The sequence below is a fragment of the Chironomus tepperi genome, unplaced genomic scaffold (genome assembly GCF_022539635.2).
Source record: "Chironomus tepperi strain 1889 unplaced genomic scaffold, CSIRO-AGI_Ctep_v1 contig_415, whole genome shotgun sequence".
Classification (NCBI taxonomy): Eukaryota; Metazoa; Arthropoda; class Insecta; order Diptera; family Chironomidae; genus Chironomus; species Chironomus tepperi.
Window position 1 is genome coordinate 107463 of NW_027226537.1, and position 21313 is coordinate 128775.

General features: G+C 32.5%; 1 protein-coding gene across 1 annotated transcript in view; it reads left to right on the forward strand.

The window, feature by feature from the left end:
* Positions 1–10591: 10591 nt before the first annotated feature.
* ex (FERM domain containing expanded) overlaps positions 10592–21313 on the forward strand; it is an 81790-nt gene continuing 71068 nt past the window's right edge. The window contains exon 1 of the mRNA XM_070648958.1: positions 10592–11729. The gene's annotated coding sequence lies outside the window, so the exon portion shown is untranslated. The remainder of the gene's footprint in view (positions 11730–21313) is intronic.

The window sequence follows — 21313 nt, forward strand, 5'->3', positions numbered from 1 at the left end:
ATTTTATATGAATTTTTAATTTTTTTCCTCCATTTCTATTTTCAAGCATTTATATTTTTATGCGAGCTGAAAGCATTCGTAGTGTGAGGAATAAATTAAAGTATGAGATTCAAAGCATATATGTATACAGCTTTTAATGCCATTTTATATGAGCTTTGTCAACTTAGCATAAAAGAAACATTTTTTCCATCGAAATCAACCGAAACAGATAAATATCAATGGAATGAATAAATTCACGCTAAATAGCTGGAATTTCATTTATTTTCTTTACATCTCTTCGTTGTCGGTTAAGAGGTTCTTTTCCCTGCTGATGATGATACTACTGCGACAATCTTTTTCCTTTATACTTCTTATTATTCCCAACTCTAAGATGAAAATATGTGTGTTGTATATTACCTGATGAGCACAACAGTGGAGATTACAAGAGTCTCTTTTTTTGTTCGCTGCTCTTCCTTTTGCCTTCCTCATAGCTTCATATATCTCTAAAAATATGTGAACATTATGTGAATTATGTATATCTATACATTTAAGGTCAATAAATTTCTCAAAGCATCTCTATCCATTTCGCACGTTTCGCACTAAAAATGTTTATACAAAAAATAATAAAGTGATAAGTTGGATTGGATGTTTTGTGACTAGGTATGGAGCGCATTTTAAGATTTCAAATCATATCATCGATTAAAAATTAGACAAAAGATGAATGAAGAATGCAAATTGGCAGTAAGTTAAACCACTCATTTGACGACATTACTGTCTGTAGCCTACAAACTGGGGCTGTGAGTCAGATTTTCAGAGCATACATATGATTCTAAAAAGGACATATGGAAAATTTCGAATGCCGAGTCTCGACTTCACTAGTGTGGAATCATTAAAGTCTTGAAGAACGAATCACAACTCTACCGACCCACTTCGGCTCGTCATGGAATGTTCAGCCATTATGTTAAGGAGTGAGGGATGGTCGAGCGAGAGGAAGATGCATTTATTTCAGAAAAATAACTGAGATAACAGTGAGATTGAAACTGAGATCAAATTAAACACTAATATTCGTTATTCGTACGTTCTCAATTTAGCAATCAATACACATTTCCGCAAATGACAGTCATTTGGCTCCAGTAACAAAAAGTCGTATGAAAACGTAATATGATAGCTATTAGTCCACCCAACTTTACTCAGTCCAAACTCGGTATTTACTGAATCACTTTAATCACTTGTGCCAATTTTAATTTCTGTTAGCCCAGCAATGGTTCCTTTTTGTTGGCTTTTTTGTGCATGTTGGGCTCGGTAGAGATGGGAGGCTGTCACTATTATCGTATGCAAATCTGTTTAATCAAATATGGATTCAAAATGGGGTTCGAGACTCTATAATAAAATTTAAGTCACTCAAACTCATGCAAATATGTTTTTCCTATAGATATATCACATGATGATATAAAATTCTATAAAATAGTCCTAGTATGCATTTACAATTTCCTCAAATATCTCTAAGTCACGACATATAGAGACAGACTGACTAAACAAAACATCAAAAACCATTTCTCCTAAAAATCCATGCTTCGAACAAAAAGAAGAAAAGAGAAATGTCCAAGCAAAAGGTGTTACCACTAACCACTATGATTCCTTAATGGCGATTAAAAATTCTGAAAAAAAAAATTATTCATACAACAAAACAAAAAAAAAATATCTCAAAGAAATATTTTCGTGCGCTTTGGAAAAACAATTTTTAAGTTCTTTATCATTGCAGAATTTATATGTGACAGTTCTCAAATATATTTGAGCCTCATGAATATTTATGACAAACAGAAGAGAGAGAGAAAAAGGCGAAGAATGAAAATGAAACAAGAAAAATGCGAAAGATCATTTGAATAAAAACAATTACAAGAAAAGAAGGAAAACGTAAAAAAGAATGGTAAAAAAAGAATATCTGAAAGGCTAATCATACACACTGAACACAAAAAAAAAATTGAGAAGAATATTTAAAGAACACATCAAGATGGTTTTCTTGATTATTGATGATGGAATGAAAAAAGTAAAATGATTGAAATGAAGGAGAGGAACAGACATGTGTGAATATGAAGGCAACAAGAGAAGAGAAATGATTTGAAAAGAAAATGGATATGCTGTAAAATACCTTAAAAAATATAATTATATTGAAGATGTTAATTACAATCTGTTGGTTGATGGATGAAGTGAATTTTCATTATTGGAAAATATATTTGGAAATTGTCAAGATTAAATTTGCAGAATTGACTTGAGAACTTTGACAGCTAATATTAAGATTGAAAACTTAAGTTCGAATCTTAGAAATAAACATCCGATTTAATTTTGCCCTTGCATGCAATGATTTTTGTTTTTTTTTTTTTAGTGGCGAAATGATATCTGTGACTTAATAGTAGAACGGTTGGCCTTACATGCCAATGGTCCTGGGTTAAATCCCAGTTCATATCTAATTTTTTGAAGCCTTTTTTCCATTTCACCATTGTAGTTAAGAAGTCTGGTTCGTATGATTTGTGAAGCACAATAACGCTATTGCGAACGTTACTTTATAACCGAACGACTTCTTAGCTCTTAGTTGGTTGGTATTTATTGAGAAAATTTGAATTTTATGGCACATTTTAAAGAATTCGCTAGCATAATCCGAGCAACACAAGGTGAGCAAAATATTCCATGTATAAACTCCAAACTACATGTGGTTCAGAAGTAGTTACTTAATAGAGTAGTGGTGGACAGTCTATTTGCTGTGCTGCATCAATGAAGTATTGGAGACCATTGGGGTACACATCCATATATTAAATGCTAGTAAATGTATATGATATGTAACTATGAATAGAACAAAATGTCATGAACCGCATGACGAGTGCAGGATTGGTCGAGTCTTAACATCAACATGTTCCGGGAAAATAAAAGAGTTGTCCACTACTATCTTGTAGGACTCCGATTTACGTATTCGTTACAAATTGCTACTTAATAGAGCATTGTGTCACACGTGTTAATATTGATGCGATGACATCCAGATGATATGATGTGATTTTGTCAAAAAGTTATGATTGATTTTCCAATACTGTACGACTTCACCCGAGTCACACAAATGAAGAAGGCGTTCATATGGCTGCCAAATTTAGGAGACTTCCATTTGGTGGTTATAAAAGAGTGAAGCATTTAAAGTTTCATGACTGAGCCTTCAAAGTTCCATGCCAGAGCTATCTCCATTTGTGTCGCTCGGGACATGACCCAGGACTTATCAATTCCTATTTAATTCACTTTTTTAATTGACAAAACTACAGACAAATTTCACATCCAAAACATTCGATCAACATTTTTAGTTCCTATACCCGAATTCAAACAAAATCAGAGAAGAATCCAGAGAGTTATCGCGCATTCATACTTCTTGCTGTTCAAGGCGTGCTTTTTTATTCTTATTCAAAAAGAAGGAATTGAAAGAATAAGAAAAGAAATAAAGAACTCTACACACTCCATTCCATTCCTACTTCACTCTTGTTCTTTATTTCTCCTTTTTTTCTCTTGTCTCTCTACATTATATTATAAGACATAAATATGTTCTTATCCACAAAAATTTCTTTTCATTCCGTCATTCTTCTATTTCATTTCATTTAATTCTGGAGAGATATCACACAAAAAAAATATATATAAAGTTATGGAACTTAAAAAGAAGAAATTTATATAAATTTATTCTTGAAATCTTTTTCTTCTATTTAAGCAGATCAACGGGGTTGAATAGCAAAAGTGTTTATAGATATATCCAGCATATTCATTCCTATGTTAGCTGACTTATTATTATTCAAATCCTTATTTAAGTCGTAAGTAATGATCACATTAGTCTTAGACTTGATTTTTCAGATTTGTAGATGAGAGAATTAGACGCATTTGGAATTTGTGACAAGGTTGAGATGTTGCTGACGTAAGAATTTGCTCTACTTGCAATCTTTGATCTACAATCAGATATTATGTGACTATACAAAAAACAACAAAAGTCGTTTTCAGTCATTGTGTCATTTGATAAATTTTTTTTGGCAAATCATCGTGTTTTTTTTGTTGAATTGTTGGATTATTTTGTCTTATACTGTTGTGTTGCTGTAGAGTGGATTTTTAGATAGTGGCAAATTACAGGATTATCAAGGTTTGAGATACTACTTTGATGTTGAGTTCACTAGGAACGCCATGGCGTCATAGTAAGGGGATTAAAATAAGATTTCGACTTCAAACATTCGAATCCTAGAGTTTTACATTTTAAGGAACCGGATATTCATTTTTAACGCATTTTAGAAGAAAAAAGCTCTTAAAAGTACACTTTGTTTGGCTGGCTAGGCGGCAGGGTGACGTCTGATATCTGGATAACCAGACATCGTAGAGAACTCTAGTTTGACGCATTGTCATTGATTTATTCTGGCATCGATTGATTTCGAATCATCAACCTCTACTTAGTTACTTATTCCGCTAGCCGTACTGATAAATTGAAATTCATGATCTCCCTCAGATGTCGACTGAAACTGACAATAATATGCTAATTCAGAGTTAAAAACTATCTTTAAAGGTGCTTCTACAGGCATTCTTACAACATGTCCACTTAATCTAATCCTGATAAAACTATCTTTAAACACTTTAATTAATGATTTTTCATTTCATAATCAAAAACACGTAATTTCCAAGTTCAAATTTTGAACTTCATAAAATTTGAAATTCTATCAATCGTTAAAAGTTTGAAATCTAAAAAACCGTTAAGTGAAATAATCCTTTAAATTGATTCAGAGTTATCTGTCAATCAAATACCAATCGCTACTACAAAAAAATACGATGAAGTCACTCCATAGAGTCGACAGCTTCATGAATCTCCATTTATAAATACATCCTGATTCCGCCAATTAATGAATATTAGATTTATGATCCAAACTTTAATAATTAGCAAATTACGTTTGCATTCATGTATTCATACTGTTGCCAACCAGAGCTAAAAATGCAATTAAATCAATGAATAATAATTAAAAAATGCTCCAATCCACAAAAATTTCACACATTTCCTACGTTGAATCAGTCAGCAAAAAAAAAAAGAAAAGAAACAAGGCTTAAGCAGCATAGCACATTACTCAAGCAAGTCAAGATCCACATGACCACATGACTATGATAATTTTTATTTTATTGTTACTGATTTGTATATTCTTTCACATTTAAAGTCCATTATATCTTCTATAGATGTCCATATTGTATGTGACTGTGCCTATAGAGTTCATGACATACGACTCGCTTTGGACATTGAATCTTTACATATTATTTTCTTTTTATCTAAAATTATTAACGATGATGTTAAACCGGATTTTGGTATTCCTCATAAAAATGAAGTTTTTTCCTTCAAATTGTCAAAAAAGAGATCTGATTACGATTTTAGATGTGAGGCTAATTATCCGCATAAGAAAAACGACGCACAGACGATGATATTGAAACCATTGTGGACGTCGACGACGAATAAAAAATTATATATATAATATAATCTGTCTAATTATCTGTGCTATGTTGTTTCTTGTAATTAGAGCAAGTCATATTCCCCAATGGATATTAATATCATCAATAATAATAAACTCGCATACCTCTCTTTCAATGCGTATAAGCAGAAGCCAGTAAATAATGAAGTTAAGTGTGTGTAAGATCAGATAAATATAAAAAGTATAAAAATATATATAAATGAAGAAAGAGAAGAGACAGCAAAAAGGAGATAATCAAAAGAATTTTTTTTTTATTTTGCTCTGTCATATCAGATGTCGCTCATGCCGCATACCCGCATTCCAGCTATCAAGCACCTCATATGACTTGTGTGTGTCTCCACCTCCTCCCCCTTATGATTTCTTTTACATTTATTTCCATCATATTTATGCAGTTTTTCGATTAATTATGGGATGTTAGTTTGAGACTCTTGAGGGCAATTTGTCGGAATGGCATGAATGTGAGGAAAATTAGAGCAAGACTGAGATTGAGTTGGGAATGATTATGAATGTTAAGAAATCTTTTATATTCAGGTATCTAATCCTAATTTTGAATCTGATTTCAACTCAGGAGCTGTTCACTAATTACGTCCTGGGGGAGAACTAGGGGATGTAGAAGGATGCATACACATCAGCTGTGATCCAGTGCTTCTCTCAGATGACATCTGAATTTGGCTCTATCGATGGCTGTCCTTTGCCAATTGCGCCAATACCAAGTGTGGCACTATGTCTCTATCCATAGCCTCCTTCCAATAAATCTGATTCCAGCAATAGAAATTCCGATAATTCCATTGTTCCTTTTTCAACAAAAATTCTCTATTCTGTAACATAATAAGTGAACAGTCCCACATTTATTACCACAAAAATTCCTCAACAATACGCAAATTTGACCCTATTGAATGCGTGACTTCTTTCAGAGTTGATTGTCTTCCAATTGTCAGAACATTTTGTGCGTAAAAGTGCGAATGATGTACAGTAACAAGTGTAGGATGAATAAAAAGTATGAAGAGATAATAATATGTAAAAGAAGGAGTTAGAAACAAAATTTAAATTAGCAAAAAACATCAAAAAAAAGTGAACGTAGGTGAAATAGGTCATTGGTAATTATGGGAGGATTTACAAGGTTGTTTGACCTCAATGGAATTATTATTTGTGCAAAACAGATTAAATTGTTTGGGGGAATTAGACACGAATTTCGGAGAAAATTAATTGATGTTCTGTAAAATTTTTGTACTTTTTGGGATTCTTTTCATGAACTAATGACTTGAATATATTGAATTTTTTAGATATTTATATCAAATGTGGATCCTGGGTTTTCAAATTTGATTGTAGGTTGACTTGTGGATCCTTTTGAATTAAACTAAGCTACTGAAATCTTTTTTTAAAGTTACTCTACACATGAGTACTGAAAAATTGATTAAGTGTCAATCTTGAGCGACATAATTGAAGAATGCTTCGTCGCGAAGCTTAAACGTCATCACTTAGAAAACTTAATTTTGCGTTCATGTAGCTTAAAATTAGTTCATATTTGGGAATTTCTGATTAAGATGATTATTTTATAAGAAGTACAATACCGAATATTATAATATATGCTAGACTTAGTAATTTAAAGCCTAATAATCAGAGCTTAATCAGTTGACTCATGGACCAAGTGGGTTTCGATCCTTCTTTTAACGGAGCTCCATATACGATCTGATCATTCGAAAAATGCTAGTTACCCATAAGTGATTTTTCCTTCATTTCCTAAGTCAGTGTTTCAAATCTCTGCTCTGAATAATTTTGCAAAACGCTGAACATATAAAATATTAGATTATTTACCTATAATTGTCCAAAAATAGGTCATTTTTTAAGCTTTAAGTATGTCGTCTGCTAAAAATTTTGTTAAAAACATTCAGGAGCGTATTCAGGAGAGGGAAAATTTTAGAGATCAAAACCCCATTTTTTGGAAAAACTCTTCAATTTGCAAGGTTTTTTGTGAAAAATTACAAATCCCTCCCTAAATTTGCAAATAAAATCAAAACTCATCTCAATGGGTACCTGAATATATCCCCTGAAAGCCTGATCTTAGACAGCTTGACAGCCATCACAAATCTAAAACTTCATTCCCAAAACTGCATTAACTTCCCAATAAACTGCATTAAAAATCCCATCTTAAACTCACAAAATTTAAAAAATTACAATTAAATCTGTCTTATTTTTCAATGCCTGTGTGCACTTTTGTTGATGTTGCTGCCTGTCGCAATTGCTGATAGTTAATTAAAAAAATCTTTCTGCATCTTTTTGCCTCTTCATTTTGCTCATCAAACATTTTTCAAAGCTGGCAGTTTTTAATTGATGCTTCCTTCCTCATTAATTTCATTAATTTTTTGTATTTCTCAAAAATTTTTAATTTTGTCGATTGTATAAGAGAGATAATGGCTTTTTTAAGTCACTTCATAATATGTGCATGACTGTGTCAGCATTCAATTGAAAACATTTACATTTTTTGCTGAGCTTTGATTCTTTTTCACTGTGCACTTTGTGCTGATTTCTTGATGACGTGGGGAGATTTTGTCGAAAAAAATAAAGTTATGTGAAATTTGTTCATGCTGAACACATGGCACGCTAGAGTCATTAATAAAATTATTGGAAGGAATATCTTTTAAACATTTTCGACTATCAAAAAAATTTCAAGGAAAAAATTTATTTCCATTTCTAAAAATTTCTTTCGAAAAGAAGAAATATATATAAAAAAAGACGAAAAGAAGGCATAAAGCAGAGATACGAAAATGTTTTCTTCACGAACCTCGCATACCATCAGCAAAAGGCAGCCCATAACCCCGAAAACAGGCATGGAATGGCTTACAACAACATTTTTTTTTTCTTCTCTTCTTTCTTTTTGACTTGATTTCTTGAGAATTGCGGTGACTGTTGGCGCGCTTTTGTTGACGGTTTTAAATTGAAAGGGTTTATGATACATATTTTTTTTTGAGGATGGTGGTTTTGAGTTTACTGCTAATTAAAGAAACTGGTTTTTTCAATGGTGCCCAATTGCAATGTACCTAACCACAATTTGTGTGTCGCGAATCACAGAGGCGAATTGATATGGCTAGAATAGAGAAAAAGAATCAAAATTCAACTAGGCTTTTCCAGAGATTGAGCCTGGATCATTTAGATGGAATTATAAACGCTCTAACTACTACAACACTTGATTGGCATACAATTGGTTAATTCAGACGTCAATTCACTGCTAATTGGCTCCATCTCGTCGCGAAAGTAGCAATACTGCGACGTATGTCCCAGAAAATCGAGTGATTAAACTAGATACTTACCCTCGATTTTCACCACAAAATGAAAGGCGCCCAAGTAGACAACTTGACATAATTTTCAGTTAATACCGCCGACTAATGACATATTTAATGGAACTATCTGGAGAATATGTCATTAGTCGATTGTAGGTCTAGTTATTAATTAGATGTTGTGTCAAGTTGTCAACACGAAGGGAATTACGGAATTTTGGAATATAAACAAGACAGTTAACATGCTAATATGGATATATCGTAGTGATATTACCGAACAGATTAAGACGATCCTTTAATAGTACCATAGTGTTATTACGGTCCCCTAAAAGCTTGCTCTATATTTGAATTCTATATGAATAGCACTAGGTCTAAAATTTACCAAAAATTAGTGTACTCTCCGGATTCCAGAAAAACAGGTTGTCTTGTTATATCCTAATGATCATTGAATCTTAACATTAATGCATTTTCGAAGTAATGAACCCTAGCAGGCAAAGATCATGCTCCTAATAACAGAATATGCTAAAAGCACGCTCGCAAGCATGCCTAACTAGTATATCTAAATGTAGCAAGCTCTTGACAGCATGCTCTTTACCTGTAAGGGTAACCTTTTTGGAAACGTGCGGAAATTACATTGTTTAATCCCACCTGACTCACTTTACCGCTATGTATCAAAATCATTAAACAAAATCTGTGCTCTTTAACAAAATTCGAACCCCTACTTCCGTACCCCAATACCCTCTTAAGCGTTACATAATACCAAACTTTCTTCTTAAAAAATTCAAAAAAAAACCACCAAAAAGCAATTAAACCAACTATATTTCAAGCAACTTTATAGAATTCTCTCAAGAGAATCCACAATTGACTTAAAATCACGTTAAGCTATACACATCTTACCAACAGATTACATCATCAATTAGTTCATCTAAAAAATGCGCTTCCATAATCAAAAAACTTCATTCCTTACTAGTTTTCTTTTTCATTTTCTGCTTTTTTTTTCTTTTTCTTCACTTCTTTCGATTGGAAATATCTTTTAAAAGCGATCGTACAAGAATCATAATGGAATTTAACCAAACATATATAACACATACAGCTATACATAAGTGAACATCAAGAGTCCCAATGAATTGGCTCTCACATACACACCTCTAAATAAAAAATATTTTTGAGGTACTCATTTGAGACTTTTGACTATGCTGTATATCTACATACCACGGGCTTCATATACAGCAACCGCGATTGAAATATAAAAAAATAAAATTTTTGTGTCTTGATGTCGATTTAAATTTTATTGTTAATAATAAAGCGACTCTCTTCAAAAAAAATTTACTTTTTTAATGCCTTTAAACGTGGACGACTGACATTTTTATGCATGCATGGATATTAAAAAAAACGTCTCTTTTTTGAGAAAATTCATTTAATTGCATTCAATAATTGCTATTTATTGAAAAAAAAAAGAGAAGAAAAAAAATTTGTGAACATTTACACGCGCGTGTAAAGCAAGCAGCAGTACACAACGCATTTTAAGCTCCAAATTCTGAAAGAGACATGAAAATGAAAGAAGTTGAAGAAAAAAAAATATGTGAAGCACCAACACAGATGGAAGAATTTTTTAAAAAATCAACTTGAAAAATTGTGAAACCTAAAGCGACAGCATCAATGTATTTGTGAATATCATAAACCCGAAGTTATTTCACATACCACAACCACATCCATAGAAATTGGAGAGAATTACTCCAACTTGAAGTCTTTTTTTTTTATTCGCATTCATACAACTATTTTCCAGTTTTTTTTTTATATGTTCGTTTAGTCGATTGGAGAAACTCTTTGTAGTAAGATTGAAAAATATCTGCTGTAATTTTAGTTGCACGCTTCATTTTTTTTTGGATCGCGGCTTGCCTGAATATTCATATGAACTGATAATAAGAAGGATTTAAATTGTGAAAAAAGTGAATTGAAAGAATTTGAATTGAAAGGATTTAAATTGAAAATTGAAAAGATTTGAATTGAAAATTGAAAAGATTTAAATTGAAAGAATTTGAAAAGATTTAAAAGTTTGAAACTCAAAATTACTTTTTCAACTCAAATAAATAAATTTAAAGTGAATTTTAAACTTAAATTTAAGCATTTAAGTTGAATAAAGTGAAAAAAGCTGGCTGAGATTTACATTCAAAAAATCCAACAAAGCAACCCAAGGATTTAATAATCAAATTAATATCAAGTTTTGAGTGACAAAAGTTTAAAGTTTGAAGGTCTTGAATTTTGAGAATTTTGTGAAAGATTAAACTTGAAGGACAAACAAACAAAAAAGGATTAAATTTGAAAGGATTAAGCATATTAAAGTGAGACTAATTAAGGATCAACCCACATTTTTTTGATTTTTTGATTATCAAATATTTTTAAAAAATAGTGAAAAAAAAAGAAAAAACCACAAAAAGGTGAAAGAAAGTCTATTTTTTTCTACATGAAAAAAAGAAGAGAAAAAAAGAGATAAAGTGAAATTGATTTTGAATTCCTTGAATACATTATAAGAAGTAAAAAAAAAATAAAATATTTATATCTTGATACATAGTGCATGCATACTTTTTTTATCCAACATTTTTCTGTGAAATTTTAGCTTTTTTTTTAATTTTGTGGATCAACAAATTTTTTTTTGTTTTGTGTGAAAGAATTCAACAAGTGGGTTTTTTGCAACATTCACATTGAGAATAAATATATATAAAAAAAGTATAAAAAAATTGAAGTAGCTATAGTCAGTAGCACGTTGTGAAAAAAAGAGAAATACACAATTTGAGGAAGCAAAGGCAAAGTGTTAAAAATTGAATTAAAAAACCCTTTGCAGCCATAAAAAAAGAGTAAAAATCTTTTTTGTTATTTTTTTTGGATTAAAAGTACACAAAAAATATTTTTATCATAAGGATTGAGTCTTTACGTGGAAATTAGATTTGATTCAGCAAAAATGGTAAGTAATACAACCAAAAATAAAAAAATGCATTCATTTAAGCGGTTCAATTGAGAGTCAGAGCAGGTCACCCTGTGTTATTATACATTCATCGCTCAAAAAGTTAGTTTACGTACAACTACTAATGTATCCGTACGTCACATATTTTTTCATTTTACTTCATTCTGAAAATATGAAAAAGACTTGGAACTAAAAAAAAAACGAGTCTCGAGCCACAATCGTACAATTTTTTTTTTACTTTACTTCTCTTCTCTTCTCTTCCACTTTACATTTTTTTTCTTACTTCAACGTGAAGTTGTTGTTGTTGTTGCTCCAAAAGCGTTGTTTTTAAAATGGAATTTCATGTCAGTGATTGTGATTGTGGCATTCCATTCCATCACAGGGTGACTCCGTATAACACAAAAAGTCACATCGAGCACATTTTGTAAAAAAAAAATATTTTTTTTTTTATATTGATCGGCATTTTCAATGCAATGCTGCTTTATATTATTAACGATGAATTTAACTCTTTTTTTTTTTCATTTTGTTAAATATTTCATAATTGAAAGTTTTTCAGAAAAATAATAAAATTGAATTTAATAAAATATATGTTATTGTTGATTTCAAAAGAAGCCTCAATGACATTCACGAAAATATAAATGATAAATATAAAAATGAAACGTGCAATTGATAAAGAATGCGCGCAGTTTTTTTAAAGGTTATGTTGTAATTCTCTCGAAGGGAAGAGAAACAACTTCACGTGTTTTTATCATAAACGAGTAGAATGCCGTCAGAATGCAGTGTAGTTGTGGAGTAAGGGGGGTAAAGTGGGGAAAGGGGGTCATTTGATGCGACTCTAGATTTACTATAGTGACGCTTTTTTAGGACAATATAATCCCTAGACGGAAATGAAGAAGACATCTCTAAGTAGCTTTTAATTCGCTGCTAACGCTTACTACTGACACCAAATGGATGCCGCTTCCATGTGGACTCCAAATGTCGATAATATGGATTCCTGTAGCTCAATGTGTAGGCCAAATTGTACCCAAATGGACATCATACAGAAGTGTCTTTCATTTATTGTCATTAAAGAGCGTTACCGGGCTATTCTTCATTTGTGTCCCTCAAGGGTAGATATCTATGGTGTAGCAAGATTGGCAATTTGATAGAATTTTGGGATAAAAAGTACACGAAGCTTTGGGGTCATTTACTTATGCATTAATGTGCAAAATATAATTTTCGACCACCTAATACCCTCATCTAGGGTTCTTATAATTTAAAACGTGGTCAAATCTAAACCTTACCTCACCTTTCTTTGAGAAAGTTACTTAATGAGAGAGCGTCCCATAAGCGTACCTTTACATACCAATAATTCAAAATTCTGGTGCTGATTCCATAAAAATTCATAACCCTTTCCTTCAAATAACCCCTCACTACAATACTGAACTCTGCTTTCGATAGAGCTTCGTATATTATTTTTGCAAATAGATGAGACTTAAATGCTTATAATGCAAGCTTATTGTCGTATTAATTGATAATTAAATAGTCACACTGAGCGCAAAAAAAAAATTTATTTTGTAAATATTTGTCATAGAAAATATTTTTCACAATTAGACGAGTGAGAAGTTAAGTAAAATTTTTTATGTGACAAACACGGGCTTGCCCGACACTCTCGAATAATGCCTTGAGAGGATGTTATGTAAAATAACAAGAGATTATAAGAGTTTTGGAGTGAAGTTTAAAGAAATTGGGATTTAGAGAGTATGTTTGATTTTGAGGTGCGGATGGAACGCACTTTTGGAGTGGATTTTGTGGAAGTGGATTTGGAAATTGGTGCAAAATAGTTGAAAGTGGTAAAAAAAAATTGATATACACTTGAAGATTTTCAATCAATTTAGGATTTGAACCTTTGCAACTTCAGCAACCTAGTTAATATTCATTAAATGTTCACGTCTTTTAACTTTATATCAATTCGCAAAAACTACTTTTGTTATTTCCATCATCAAAATCCAAAAACCAAACTCAATAACAAATTTTCATTAATTTCTCAAATAAGTTAGACAGGAGAATCCCATTCAAATGTGCTAAATACTTGTCTAAACAAACTGACCATCAAACTTGAGAATTATGAAGCTATTCCTCACCCAGGAAATTCGCTAACCTATTAAAAATATCAATAATACCCACCTAGCCATATCGCAAGCTGAAAAATATTTCTTTAACATAAATTGAGCATAAAAATGACGATTTTGCATTCATAATGCTGAAATATTTTCCACAATTGTTATGTAATTTTCAACTTCACACTTTTTATTATTATTTATGAAGTAAAAAATTATGAATATGAATGAATGTGGTGTGAAATAAGATGGAAAGAAATAAATATATATTTTATTTACTGCTATGCGTATTACACTTAAATAAATCGTATGGATAAGAAAATTATGGACGCTTTCACGTTTGGATGAAGAATATTGGAGTTGAGATGTTAAGGTTAGGAAGTCGTAAGGTTAACTTTTGATGAATTTTAATGGACTTTTGATATTCGAATGTCAACGAACTTTTAAGATTTCAAATTTCAACGAACTTTTAAGATTCAAATTTCATCGAATTTAAGATTCATATTTTAACGAACTTTTAGGATTCAAATTTTATCGAACTTTTAAGATTCAAATTTTAACGAATTTAAGATTCAAATTTTAACGAATTCTTAAAATTCAAATTTAACGAATTCTTAAAATTCAAAATTTAACGAACTTTTGAGATTCAAACTACAACTGTTTTCATTACCCTGAATTTACGTTATAAGCCAGTGGCTTATCGGAAGAAAAAAGTTTTCAAAATCGTAAAAAAAGGCTTAATAACGAGTAATGGCTTAGTAAAAAATGTAAACAAATGGAGAAAAAACGAAAATTTTCATTAAAATCTTAAAAATTATTAATTTTTTCTAGTCCTTATAGATTGTTCATAATGGAATATGTCATTTAAAATCGGAAAATTTGTTTTATCTAGTTTAATTAATGACTTTTTGGTAGTGGCTTATTAACGGATACAAAATTTTTCCAGAGTCAAATTTCTTTACTAAGCCAGTGGCTTAGTAACGAGTAGTGGCTTATAACGTAAATTCAGGGTATGTTCATGATCGAGTCTCAGAAACTTAAAGTAGCACTTGACGAAGCATTTTTCATTTATGTCGCTCGAGATGTTGTGCCTCAAATTCTGCATCCACCAATAAATCACATCCAACCAGTAAATAAATTCCTATTTGACACTTTTACAGTCGTCGCCCCCATACATCCAAAAATTTCACAAAACAGCCCATCATAAAAATTCCAAAAAGCACATTTACCTCGACCGAAAATCAAAAAAAATCCCCCAAAAATTCCACGTAAGTCATCACATCATGTAAGAAAGCATTTCATTTCATTATAAAATAAAAGAAGCTCATTCATGAGGGCACCATAATCGTTACATGATCAAGAATAAGAGTCTCTCACATGATACAGCTTAAAATTCTTATTCTGTACTTCATATCTCATATTCTCAGGTCACCACAAAATTTCCCAACTGATGTATCAAATTTTCATTTTGTGAGTTGAGAGCAGGGTTGGGCAAACTTTTGTCCACGGCACATTATTGTGATTCCCGTCCACAATTGTAATCCACAATGAAAGTTGCACTCGACATGCGGATTATGGCATTCCAAAATGTGTACCGCGGCACACAGTTTAGACACCCCTGACTAAAGCCCTTGAGATGATTTTGCAAGAATTTCAGCAGGTGGAAATGCTTTAAAGCTGTTAATATTCATCAAATTCAACCTTTACATCAGCCCATAAAAATTCCAATAAAAAATTTCCGCAAGGCAAAATGCCAAGAACAATAATTTTATTTTTTTTCATATATCCATTCCCAAGAATCTGATATTCCATCCATTTTCATCTACAAAAATATACAATATAATATTATTTTTTTTTGTGTGGAATTTTTCAGCGAAATCATCCACAATTCATCCACAGGTGTTCGCTTATTCCTTTCTTTCCATCTCCGTCTCTCTCATTTGCCTTCTTTTCATTTCTTTTTTCGTTTCCATTCCTTTATTTTTTATTTCATTCTCATAAACATGTACGCAATATGATGATGACGATCATATCTGATGACTTCTCATGAATACATCGTTTTCTTATTCCTAAGACACTTCCAAGAATGTTGAAATAATTTTGGCGTTGACGAAAAAATATCGATGAATATAAATTGACCACTTTTTTGTCAATACCTGTCTGTTGATAGCTTGACAATTCTTGCGAATATTTTTTGATGCGCAAAAAATCAAAAAAAATTTTTGGAAGCAGCAGCTCTCTTTCAAAATATTGGGTCAAGTCAGGTAGATATGAGAGAATGTATAGTAAGGTGAAGGTATACATAATGATGATTGTGGTAATGCCCCGTAAAAATGTTTATACAGGTAAAATTCTTTTGCACCACAAGAGATCATAATAAACATATATCAAGCATATGTACGTACGTAAAATGAAGGTTCTGTTTTTGCGTAAGGTCATAAGCTATAAAAGATTATATCGAATGGAAAAAATAAAATAAAAGGAATAGAAGAAAGGAGAGATGGATTGGAATGTTTATTGTTATTCCTACTTAAGACAAGAAGGAATGGATGGATGAGGAACTTTTGGTGATTTGAATAATTGTAATGAGTTAGGCGCATTTTTTGCTTGTTTATGGTAATTAGTCATTGTGTTGAGATTATCTGGTGATTTATTAGGATTGATGAATACTTAGGTTCCGATAGATTCTGATTGGTTCCGACAGGTTCTGACTAATTCCGATAAATTCTTACCAGTTCTGATTCTGGCTAATACAAGCCGTAAAGATTGAATTAACCATGTTTTCCACTGGCAAAATACTAGTATTGGTCAGGATCACAGTACATTCAGCTCTTCACTATATGCAAGCACGCATCACGTCCCTGAAAACATTGTTCATTATTCCTATTAATCTGTTAATCATTTGACCGATCTAAAGTTAATCTGGTACTTCTGATGTTATCCAAATTGCACAATTTAAGTCATTTCTGTCCAAAATTCACATTTTGAGTAGAAAAACTACAGATCAAGTTCTTAAAATTCTAAGAAGCATCCATTGAACCCAACCTAAGATTTGAACTAGTGATCTCTGAAGTCGACACTGCTTTCAAGCACTGATGCACTAATGCAAGTTGATAATGATCAATTGAATTGGCAATTTGATGATTTAGCTTGTAAATGACTAAAATGAGAATTAATTACAGACTTATTAACCCCTAACAGACAATAAGTACACTCACAAGGGACCTTAATCGCATCAACGAGCACACATGCCATGTGAGCATTCTCGGTGTCGACTAAAGAACTAGGCATTGACTAAACAAATCACTTAGTTATCAACCCAGATCTATTCAAGTCCCTGTTCATATCACAGCCTCAAGCAACATACTTTACATGCTAGACTCTCAATCCGACAAAATAACATCAACTCCTCACTCATCACACACAAAAACAAGCTGCAAAGAAAGGCTAAGAAAGCCAACAAAGAACAAAAGAGATTTCAACTCAGACATACTAAAAAAATCCCATCACTCATCAATACATCCCGAATCCTATTTTCCAACTGTTTCGATATGCTTTCTGTTTGATGAGATTATCACACTTTAACAAGTAGTAGAAGAGTAAATTAAGGTACACAAAAAAAAAAGAGGAAAAAGGTCAAAAATTCAATTTTTCAATAAACGGAAATTCAGAAGAGAAGCACAAAAGAACATGTGCAGAAAGGCACAGAGAAGGCAAAGAGAGTAACAAAAAAACTATTTGAAAAATGCAAGAGAATGAAGAATTTTCTTATCATTCCCGTTCATCTCATTGAGATTGCGGCCTTATTTTTATTTCTTACTCCATTTACATCTTTTTTTCTTCCCCAATGCCTGCTTTGTCGTCGCCATCGTCATCGATATCATGATCATCATCATTAGTCCAATGGACCGGTCTTTTTTTTTGCATTAAATTCCATTCAACTGATATCACATGCATATGAAATCTGATAAATAAGCATCTCAACAACAAATGAGAGACTTCCGTTTGCCGTTGACATAAATGGAACGTGTATTGATAACAGATCAATTGTACATTCATAAACAGTGAGAGACAGGGAAGAAAAAAATAAAAAAAAATTGTTGGGAGGAGATGAAATTGTAATTTTTTTTTTTTTCGATTCTCTGACTGCGACTGCTGATTTCAACAGTAGCATCGTGGAGCCCACTAATTGGCACTTACAGGCAGGCAAAGTAGTAGTTTCGTATTGTCTCCATTTAGTCAATTAAACATTTTTTTTTCTTCGCTCGACGATAAGTAATGTGAATGAAAAAGAAGCGAAGAGGATGGAAAGGTGCACAAAAAAAAAGTTTAAAATTAACATTGATATGTGGCGACAGGAATTATACACGACAGACAAACATACACATGATGTATGAATTAATCTCATTTTTTTATTTCCATTTTCTAATTTGAATGAGTTTTGAAATCTTTTTTTTTTATATTTCGTAATTAAAACGCATTTTTATGGATGGATGGTCATTAGTGATGAACAGCAACGTTTGTATTGTTAAGATTTTTAATGATAAAGAAGATCCATAAAAGATTTCATATCACGTGAATATTTTAACGATTATTTTTGGAAACTTTAGACTTATGATGATTGCTGGATTCATCATAAGCTGTAAAAAAAAGAGTTAAATTCAGCTATAAAATCAGGATTAGGTTTATTTGATTAAACATGATATTGAGCTATGGTGAGTCAGATGCTCAAACTAGCCAAAAGCTCTGGGTAGCCTGAACAGGCTCTGAGGAGTATATTAATACTCTGAAGGGCATTCAAAGGCTCTGAGAAGTCTGTCAAGGCTTTGAGGAGTCTGCTAAGGCTCTGTAGAGTCTGCTAAGGCTCTGTAGAATCTGCTAAGGCTCTGATGAGTATGCTAAGGCTCTGATGAGTCTGCTAAGGCTCTGTAGAGTCTTCTAAGGCTCTGTAGAGTCTGCTAATGCTCTGTAGAGTTTGCTAAGGCTCTGGAGAGTCTGCTAAGGCTTTGATGAGACTGCTAAGGTTCTGATGAGTCTGCTAAGGCTCTGTAGAGTCTTCTAAGGCTCTGTAGAGTCTTCTAAGGCTCTGATGAGTCTGCTAAGGCTCTGTAGAGTCTGCTAAGGCTCTAATGAGTCTGCTAAGACTCTGATGAGTCTACCAAGGCTCTGATGAGTCTACCAAGACTCTGATGAGTCTGCTAAGGCTCTGTAGAGTCTGCTAATGCTCTGTAGAGTCTGCTAAGGCTCTGATGGCTCTCTGATGAGTCTGCTAGAGTCTGGCTCTGTAGAGTCTGCTAAGGCTCTGTAGAGTCTGCTAAGGCTCTGTAGAGTCTGCTAAGGCTCTGTAGAGTCTGCTAAGGCTCTGTAGAGTCTGCTAAGGCTCTGTAGAGTCTGCTAAGGCTCTGTAGAGTCTGCTAAGGCTCTGATGAGTCTGCTATGGCTCTGATGAGTACTCTGAGGCTTCCAGTCACCCAATTAGGCTCAAAGAAGTCTCTCCAAGTCAAAATAGACATCATTTGCCAATGATTCCATCCCAAATCTTCATTGATCACTCAAATATCCATTCAAAAGATATTTCACCTTAAAATATTTCACTTAAAGTTTTCTCTTTAATAGTAAACAAACGAGAGAAGCAAAGAGAGTAAGAGACGTGAATTTATGCACGTCTACATCGATGCGTAAATCAAACAACAGAAAGAGTCTACAAACAGTAATAAAGAAGCTAAAGATATCCAAAGTGAACAATAATTTTTGTGTTAAAAGCTGCTCAAAAAGGCACAAGAACAATTTCAATAATAATTAGTAATAATGCAAATGGAAGTAGAAATCAAGAACTATTTAATTAATTTATCTCATTTTCACTTCAGTCTCCAGTTACTTCTTTTCTTCACAATCATATACAGCATCCAACAAACATGAGCATCATTTCATTAATTGATTTATTGACTTTAACAACTTGATTACCTGCCACTTATGCACAATTGTTAATTAATTATATCCTTATCAATATATTACATTCTGCTACTTCTACTTCTAGATGTCACATTTCCCATTCCCATAATTTTCAATTTACTTACTTATTACTTGGCTCTCTCATGTGCTGTTTGTCGTCAACTTTTATTTAATTCTGTTTGCTGCGAAGCAAAACGACAAGTTTTATATTTTTTTTGCAGACCTTACATTGCCCCGTCCGTGTATGCCGATGCGATGATGGAATGATGTGGAATTTCAAAATGGCATAAAAAAAAACTTGATACGACCGCTGAGTCTTGCAAATGGAATTTCTGATGGTGTGAATCAATGTTTAATATATTCATGAAGCATTAAAAAAAATATGAAGGTGCTGTTTTGTTATAATCTCCATATGAATCTCACTAGACGTTTGAGAAGTTCTCTCAAAATGGTCTGTACAAGAATTAAGCAATTATAATAGGCTATGAGATTTGCAAATAATTTTTTTAATGGATAAATCAAGTTCGTGATTGGTTTTGATTAGAATGAATCAACAAAAGATTAATTTGATGGATATTCTTGTGTGACATGAGAGGAATTCCTTTTTGGATTTCTCATTAATTAAAAATCACAAGACTAATTGCGGATTGAATAATTTAATGAGTTGTGGAAAAAAAAATTCCAAGCTTGTCATGAGGAATTTGATTTATTTAGTAAGAATAGCCGCGTGTTTGTGGATATTTACATGAGACAAGCAAGTACACAAGATTCAAACAATAGAGGAGATTTGAATTAATTTTCTGCATTGCTGATTGACGAGTCAGTTGAATGATGTTAAGCTTCTTCTGTGAATTCTTGATGTGTTGTATAAGAGCAAGTTTGAGGAATCTTAGAGATATTCGACTTAGCAACAATATTAAGAGTCTAAAGCTCCTTTTTACCAGATTTTTTTGAATTGTAGCATCGAATGAGGATATATGCTTGGGCTTTTTAGGAAATCCATCTCGAGGGTCTCGACAAATCTCGAGACTGAGTCTGAAAGTCATGGTGTCGTTCTCGAGACTGAGACTGAGTTTTGGTGTTGGTCTTAAGACCGAGACTGAGAATGTCTTGATGTCGGTCTCGAGGCTGAGACTAAACAAATCCGACTCTGCATTGAGCTCTGATTAAACCCATCTCACAGCTCCTAACTCTCTCCTATATTGCTGGATTCAGCAATATTTAGCCTTTGATCCCATCACATTACCACGTGACCAAACTCATTGTCTATTTAGGAAGACTCATTGTCTATTCCAAGACCTATCTTTCCAAAAATGGAAGCAAATTCATGAAATCATCAAAAACGGCATTTCCAAACACTGACGTCAATCACATTACTAAACAATCTCAATGTCATGACGACGTACTTCCCATTTCCAAATTTGTGCTTTAAATATGACGCAAAAATTCCGTGAAAATAAACAAGTTCTAAAAATATTGAATATTTATTTTCATTTAAAAATACTTAAATCTGTTCCTTTATCTTCTAAAGTC